At 39.5% G+C, this 9,124-nt stretch overlaps 1 pseudogene; it reads left to right on the forward strand.

The window, feature by feature from the left end:
• Nucleotides 1–8,994, forward strand: part of LOC149238359 (glucan endo-1,3-beta-glucosidase 3 pseudogene) — a 94,624-nt pseudogene extending 85,630 nt beyond the window's left edge.
• Nucleotides 8,995–9,124: the final 130 nt, after the last annotated feature.

Raw genomic sequence — 9,124 nt, forward strand, 5'->3', positions numbered from 1 at the left:
TCCAGATAGGTTTTCAATAGAATTAATCTTTAGACCATCCATCCCTGACAACATCACTAACTGGAGAGTATTCAACGACGATCCAGACATTGTAAATTTCCTCACTTCCGAAGGCTCCTACTCAAATCAAATAATTGACGAAGACCATCATGATCACCAAATTAAGCAAAATAGCACTGATAATGCTATACCTAAATCGGTGGTTAAGTTGGAAGATTTATATGATTTGAAAAGTCAGTTTAAAAGGTCTGCCAATTCTAAACTCTACAGTTCAACTCTGAACTATGAATTAGTGAACCTAGGAACCGATCAGAAGCCGCAAAACGTTAATCTAGGCCACGGCCTAGCCCCTGAAGAAAAATCAGCATATATCCGTCTTCTGAGACAATACAAAAACGTTTTTGCATGGAATTACGATGAGCTGAAGACATACAACACTTCTATCATTCAACACACTATCCCTATGATTGAAAATGAAAAACCTGTCCAGCAGAAGCTCAAAAAAATCCACCCCAACTTAGAAAATCAGATAAAGACTGAGCTAAATAAATTGTTGAGAGCCAGAATAATTTTCCCCGTCAGACACTCCAAATGGGTATCCAATATGGTGCCCGTTAGAAAGAAAAACAGAGATATCAGGATCTGTATTGATTTCCGGAATCTCAACAAAGCCTGTCAGAAAGATAATTTTCCCCTCCCACCTATGGAGCAAATATTACAGGCAGTAGCGGGCTCAGAATTAATGTCTTTCCTGGATGGATTTTCAGGATACAATCAAGTGCTGGTACATCCCGATGATCAGTTGAAAACCACATTCCGAACCAAATGGGGCACATACGCATATCGGAAGATGCCATTTGGTCTGATCAATGCCGGCGCTACCTTTCAGAGAGCCATGGACATCGCGTTTAAAGGTTTAGTCAATAAATCAGTAGTGATTTACCTAGATGATATAACAGTGTACTCCAAGAAGCGAAGTGACCATCTCAAAGATTTGAAACAAATCTTTCAAAGATGCTTAAGGTATGGGATTTCACTTAACCCAAAGAAATCTTTTTTCGCATTAAGTGAAGGGAAATTGCTTGGATTCATAGTGTCGAAATCTGGTATTCACATTGAACCTGACAGAATCAAAGAAATTTCTGAAATATCCATGCCCCATAACAAAAAGGCCATGCAATCTTTCCTTGGACAAATCAATTTTGTAAAAAGGTTTGTCCCGGATTTTTCACGTATTATTTCTCCTTTACAAAATATGATAAAAAAGAATTCAAATTTTAAATGGGGTCAAGATGAGCACGAAGCATTCAACTTGATCAAACAAGCTATCATCAACGCTCCATCTTTAGCTACCCCAAATTTTTCAGAATCTTTTATCTTATACACTTTTGCCTCAGAGAAATCTTATGCCGCGATTTTAACTCAAACAAATCAAGAGAAGGCGGAAGCTCCAATCGCATTCTTTAGCTCGAACTTACAAGGTGCTGAACTCAATTATTCAGACGTGGAGAAACAAGCATATGCTGTTTTCAAAGCGATCAAATATTTCAGACCTTTCTTACTTAAGGCCCATACCAAAGTCGTAGTACCGTTTCCAGCGGTAAGAAACCTGTTAGTACAGAAGGATGTGGGCGAAAAGAGAGCAAATTGGATTACCGCTTTACAAGAATACGATCTTGAGATCAAGCCAGCAAACATCGTAAGAGGTCAAGGCTTCTGCAAAATGTTAGCTGGAGCATCGCAAATTCCTGAGAACTCATCTGAAGAGGTACATACATATGAGGTAAGCCTAAACGACGCAGAATCATTATATGCGGACACCATTTATTATCTTAAGAACGGGTATGCTCCATCACATCTGGATCACACCAAGAAAAGAGCTCTGAGATTGAAAGCTAAACAATACCAGCTCATAAATGATGTTCTGTTTAAAAGAAATTACGATTTTGTACTTCTTAGGTGTCTTGAGAAAACTGAAGCCGAAAAGGTTTTGCAGGAACTCCACGATGGACCAAGAGGTGGAAACTATGCTGGAGAAGCTACTGCGCATAAGATATTACATGCAGGATATTATTGGCCCACGCTGTTCAAAGACTCATACAATTACGTAAGGAAATGCCAAATCTGCCAGACTGCTGCAGGGAAACAAAGGAAATCGTCCATGCCACTACAGCCGGTTAACATCGAGCAACCATTCAGCCAATGGGGCTTGGACATAATAGGTGAGATCGTTCCTCACTCTTCTAAGCAGCATAAGTATATCCTCATGGCAACAGATTATTTTACTAAATGGGTAGAAGCAGTTCCTCTCAAGACAGTTAATTCTGAAAACATTATTCAATTCATAGATCAATTTATCATCACTAGGTTTGGATTGCCAACGACCTTAATGTTTGATAATGCATCATACTTTTTTGGAAATGCAATGACTGAGTTTGCACTTAAAAGATGATTCAAACTGAAATATTCTGCCAATTACTATCCGCAAGGTAATGGGTTGGCCGAATCAACAAACAAAAACCTAATCAGGATTATTAAAAGAACAGTTGACCAAAACCAAAAGAATTGGCACAAAGCGCTGGTAAATGCTTTATGGGCAGATAGAATTACGAAGAAAGCTTCAATCGACACTTCTCCCTTTAATTTAGTTTATGGGAAAGAAGTGGTTCTTCCAACTCACTTAGTCATTTCCTCTTTGTCTTTAGTACAACACATCGATGAAGTATCTACTTCCTCCTTACAATTGAGACAAATGGAGATAATCAAACTAGAAGAACGACGAGAACAAGCTAAGAAAACCCATGCTCATCACCAAGCGCTAATAAAATCCTCTTTTGACTCAAACATCATAACCAGAAAGAACTTTCAGATGGGAGATTTAGTTTTGAAATGGGATAAGGCTCATGAAGAAAAGGGAAAACATACGAAATTTCAGAAGCTGTGGCTTGGTCCTTTTCAGATTGTAGAAGTCATAGGCCCATCGACGTTTGTGTTGCAGGATTTGGCAGGTAGAAGAGATTCTTTGCCTGTGAATGGACAGATTCTTAAAATGTATTTTCCATAGAAGATCATTCTTCTATTTTTTTTGTAGGTTAGTTTTAGTTTCTTTTATTTTGTTTTTCTCTTTCTTATAAATAAAACCAGTTGTAAATGATCATTGAAAAGGATTCATGAAAGAGCACACCAACTCTCTATCAGATTTTGATTTCACTTGTACAAATAGCAAAACTTTTCGAAAAATCTGATTTTTATTATTGACAAATAGAGTTAACTTTAACCTGAATATGATATTAGTTTCAACCTCTCAAAAAACTTTGATGAAAGCAACCTTTGGTAAAAAAAATTGTTTTATGTCAGCATAATAAAAGGTATCATCAATAATAAAATAAATATTCTCTGTAAAGTTGTTGTTTTCAAACTCTATTATTGTCGTCCAGAGCTTTCTTAAGGAAAAAAAATGACTTCCTCCCTGCTAAAGGAAACCGCAGCATTCAGAGGAACAATATGAGAAAACACTAAATCTCAAAGAATAAGAGGTCTCATCACGAGCCGGCTTATCATGATCACAGATATTATAACTTGTTGACTTTGCCAATATTGTCTATCAAAACAGGGCAACGACTCAAAGATTTTTGCAATCAAAAGACAAGGGGTCTCATCACGAGCCAGCTTGTTCAGCAAAAGTGTAAATCAAGTGAATGACTGTGTCATAATTTGGCCACCAAACCAAGACATTGTTCTTTAGAGAATAAAAAAGGAAAAAGTGTCAAAAAGGATTTTTCTCTGAAATGTTGTAAATAACCTCAAGCAGGAAAAATGATCATTGCTGGATAACATGGTAACCTTGTCGAGGCTATGGACGCTTGCGGGCAGCAGAGGCTCTACCTACGGCAAATGAGCATATTTTAAAGCCAATACGCAGAGAAGACTTTATTTTATCTTTAAAAAGGACCGAGTAATGTCTGGTATGAATGCAAGAACTAAGCCTAAGGAAGCAGACAATTGGAATAAGAGAAAGGTTGAGACAAAGTATCATTGACAGGATAAGGGGTAATCTACTCTATCTGTTCATAACAAAATTTAGACATATGAAAATTTTTCTGTTTCGGAAGAGGAAATGTCAATAGAAAAGCAGAGATAACTGGTTCTTCACAGTGAATCGCCATTGTTGTGGTCACCAACAACCCCCCTCTTTGTTTGATATTAGCAATAACATCAAGCAAAGGGGGACCCTTAACAAAAAATCCCAAAAATATTTTTATCAAAATTTTTGTATTTAACTCCCTAAAAGCTATATCGCATCGCAAAGAGAGAGTGAAGCATTTCCCTATGCGCATAAATAAGCTGCAAAGAAGCGATGTGAAATTCATCGCATCACATATTTTGAAAGCGCCCTTAAAAGAAACCAAAAAGGAATCGCCAATGGCCGATATGCGACATCGCATATTGCAACGTCGCATAAGCAGCGCACAGTGATCAAATGAAAAATGCGATACTGCGATCTGCGATCTTACGACCTGCGATTTTGCGATTTGCGATCTGCGATGAATGAGACTATTAATTGCTGCGATGCGAATCACAGAAATCACTCATCGCAAAGTTTCTTCGGCATGATCTGTAAACCCAAAATTGAGCGCGCACCTTAAGGGAAATTAATGATTGCACGCCTGAGTATCCAAGGATGATCGTGTTGCGCTTTTCGAAGAGTCAAGTCATTATGAGTGTCATGATTATGCATTCATTAGAACTTAAAGCTTTCATGTCAATATTTTCGTCATTTCTCTTTTTCTTTGCGTAAACTGCAAGGCAGCAACTAATCTAAATCTATATGCAGGAAACATCTAAGGAAAAGGGGAAAGAGCCAATACTAGAAGAACAGAGAGGAGATGCCTTCGCAGATGGATGCCGCATGCAGCAGGGCCGCGGATTCCAGAGTATCACTCAACAAACACTGATGAAAATAGACTATCCAAGACTCAGAGTCAAAGGTGCACAAAAGCAGTATGTTTGCAAAAGATCCTAAAGCTCAGACTCGGTAAAGCAAAAAGAAAAACGCTAAAGAGGGAGGACGCTCCAGAAAAGCCTGGAACAAAGAACGGAAGATTGTTCAGGCAACAAAATCCCTAACTCATTGAGTCATTCACACGGCCGGAAACCGAAATAGCAACAACACGATCCATTTGAAAGAAATCTGGGTTATACTAAGTATACACACAGCAAATACACCCAGCCAGAGGAAGATTTTCAAAAATATCTTCTAGTTTGTCAGAAAGAGGTGCCAGCTTTTGTTATTTCTACTTTTATCACTCGAGCAAAAGAAAAAGACAACCAGCCGACTCTTTCCAGGCGAACCTTGCATTGCTTACGGCACTAAGGAGCAGATACAGAAACGGTTAGAAATTAGATTCAATTTTTAGAAATAAATTTGTTTTAGTAAAAGGGCGGTCATTTGAAGCCATTTCCTAAATTTGTGTAATTAAGATTAGTTAGTTAGTAGTATTTAACCCTTCTCATGGCATTTGGAGAAGGGTCCGGAAATTTTTCAAAAAACTTGTCCTTAGAACATGCACTTTTGCACCCTCGGAGGGGGTTTTTGATGAATGGATGGATCGAGATTTATTTATGTTTGCATTTTAATGTCTGCTACTGATGTTGCACTTCTGTACTCTTAGTAGATGTTAGAAGTAAGTAGAGATAAATCGTTATTGCTTGAAGTTTGTGAGTGAAATCAGTCATAAATGGTACTTTTATCTCTTGATTAATTTCTGCTCATATTCTTAGAGTGATATACAGCTGAGTTGTTTATATGTTAATGTATGAATATGTGGGTTACCATTTGGCACTTTTGTACGGTGGAGTCATTTGTTTGTGCTTGACATATGAATAAACTGTTATGCGATATGCTGTTCACAACTGTTTTGCCTAACTTCTTATGCAGAATGGTTTATCTTAATTGATTTATATTCTTATGATAGCTGAATGATCTTTATTACCAGTTATTGTATGAAATCTTTTTAGATCGCATAATGAAAGAATTCTACCCTGGGTTAGTATAGATTAGATGTGCTGTTTTTGTTAGATTACAGTAGTATAGAGTCAGTTTAGAGTTTAGAATTAAATTAGCTTAAAAATTACCTCTAAATTAGCATCGTCAAAATCTACACACACACACACACATCCTTTAGATTGGGAAGCTGGTCCCATTATCCCCAGTCGGACCCGCTACACCAAACGGGCAAGGAGCCGCCAACTAGGTTTCGGATCGGGTGGGTATCCCCCTTGTTGTTGACCCGATTTCGGGGCCCTCAACAGGTACTAAGGCGGATGAATGATTTTTTGAAGGCATGGCACTAAAATGTAGCAAAGTTGAACTTCATGTCAAGGTACAACAGGTGAACCATGTGTGATCTGGAATTCACTCGTGAGTGACCTCAGTTAAAGAATTAATGAATGAAGGTATTATAGACTCATGTGCTGGTGTGTGTCTATGTTATTTTAGGCAACGGATCAATCAGATTGCAAAATACACAAACACTGGAAAATGGAAAATAGTAAGGAAAACACCAATAAGCAAATGCAAGAACACAACAATTAATAAGGAGTTCACCCTATTCTCCAGGGCTACGTCTCTGGGCCAACTTTCAGTGGTGGCCTTCTTTTATTGTGTCTTTAAAGTAGAGATTTACAATGAGGAGTTCAATTTGAGTCTCCTGAAACAGATAATGTTTGGTAGGGTGGCTCTTGGATCCCCCAAGCCACTAGAGTGCACAAACTCTTTTCCTTACCAAATCTTGAACTCTCTGGTCTTTAATGGGAGGAGCCCAATGTGGTACTCGATTCCCGACAGATATCCTCACAGGGATTGATTGAACCTCTCAATCCTTCTGTCTACTCGATGCTGCCTATGGTCAGCTCGACTCTCTATCTTGTGCTTCTTGCTTTACTATCTTTTCTTTACTCTTGCCCTCTTTGTCTTCGTTCTCTTCCTCTCTTCTTTTCTTGTTTTGTTCTCTGTCAGTTCATGGCTTAAAGCCAATCTGTCCTCGACTGTTCGTTTCCTCTTTCGCCCCTCGGTTCGCCTGCTGCTGTTCACTTGGAGTTCCCTGCCTCTGTGTCATCGCCAACATCTCACAGGGACTGGCCACTTGTCCTCTCACGAATTGCGCCAGCTCTTCCTCAGCGGTTTGGTAGTTTCGATTACACTGTGGAATGACTCATCCGCCAACTCAGCGGTCAAATTGGACGTCAAACTTATCTATGCTGCGGCTTAATCCCCTGTCAAATCTGGTTCCTCCATTGGGTGCAATATCCACTGTCAGATCTGGAGTCCCCAGATCCTACGACATTCGCTCATTTCGCGTGGTTGACTTGCTCGACCATTAGTGCGCGATGAGAGGCGGTTTTCTCTCTCATTCGTCGGACACGTGTCACGCAATGTATGGAATCGCTTGTTTTTCACCAAATCCACTTACCCCCAAGGATGCCTCCAATATATTGCCAGTTTTGGAGCGTGGGTCCCGCCTTTTGCCTCAGTGCTTTCCCCACGGTTTCCCAGCTTCTCATGCGACTGAGAGCTTCGAGGCTTTTCCTTCTAGAGGGGTTTTGCCTAGGTGCATCAAAAATGCCCTCTGTTTCCTGATCCGGGCTTCCTAACTGCCAGTTTTGCCTCTTGCGCGGTCTCCATGGGCCTCGGTCAGTGCATTTTGACCGCTGCAAACTGCTACTGTCCAGAGGTCTTCCTGATCGCTCTTTGCATAAATTTTGAAGTCTGTCCGGTTTTGATACAGTCATGGCACTTTGATAATCTTCATGGATCCAATTTGGATCAATGTGTGGCTCCATGATGTAGATCGAGGAATGTTGAAAGATTAGAGGAAAATAGGAATAAACATTGTAGTAACAGTGCCCAAAAACCAATTTCTAGGGATAAGGTGGTCAAACTCCACTGCAGCTAGTTGGGTGAACAGGAATGTGGAATCCTACCTTCTAGACACCAACTTCAAAGGAATCTGTGTGGGTAGCGAGGTTCTTACTACTATTCCCAATGTTGCCTTAGTTCTATTGTCTACCATGAAGTTCTTGCATTCTACTCTGGTGGCAGCCAATCTGGACAGGCAGGTCAAGGTTTCTAGTCCTCATTTTTCTGACATCATCTTAGATTCCTTTCCACCCTCTCAGGCCTTCTTCAATGGGAGCTTTAAGTTGATTCTTGTGCTCATGCTGGATTTTCTATAGAAAACTGATTCTTTTCTCATGCTCAACATATATCCCTATTATGTGTACACGCAAAGCAATGGAGTGGTGGGATTGGACTATGCCCTTTTTTAGCCCCTCCCCACTAAGTGGATGCCAATACAATGCTATATTACACTAATGTTTTTATGCCATGATTGATGTTGCATACTTTGCCATGGCCGACTTGAATTTCACAAACATTCCAATGGTTGTGTTTGAGACAAGATGGACCTCAAAGTGTGTCTAGAGTGAACCTCCTACCATAGATGACAATGTCGACACTTATCATAGTAATCAAGTTAGGCATGTCCTCAACAACGCAGGAAATCCCAGGCATCACGAGGATATGAGATCAAGTCCTATTTATGAGCAGAATTGGGGACTCTATATGCCGATAAATATCTAGTGTACACATTACATTTAATAGATGTTGGTACAATTCTTGCTAATGACACTGCCATTCAGACTTATTGCATATCAATGGAAGAGGTTGACCCTAAACTTGTCCAAGTTTCTTTGGATTGGGCATGCGGTCCTGGCCAAGTTGATTTCTCTTCTTTGTTGTAGGGTCAACCCTGCTACGATCCTAATAATGTTCAACAACATGCTTCCTATGCCTCTCATAGCTACTACCACAAGACATGCATGACAACCAGATCTTGTCACTTTAACGTTGTGGCTACCATAACCACTACTAACCCAAGTAAGTTGCTTTTTCCAATCCTTTTACAACTTTTATGTTCATGTTTGGGTTTCTGAGATAATGAAAACTAAGTTTCTTGAACTTTGCAATACAAAAGACCCACATATTATAAGTGATCTTGGAAAATACCAGTTGTCCGGAGGTATGATTGATGAAACAAGTAGTGATTTTGTAAATAAAAGATAC

Source organism: Pinus tabuliformis, chromosome 8 (genome assembly GCF_031772625.1).
Source record: "Pinus tabuliformis cultivar Carrire ecotype Pingquan chromosome 8, CPIR1, whole genome shotgun sequence".
Lineage (NCBI taxonomy): Eukaryota > Viridiplantae > Streptophyta > Pinopsida > Pinales > Pinaceae > Pinus > Pinus tabuliformis.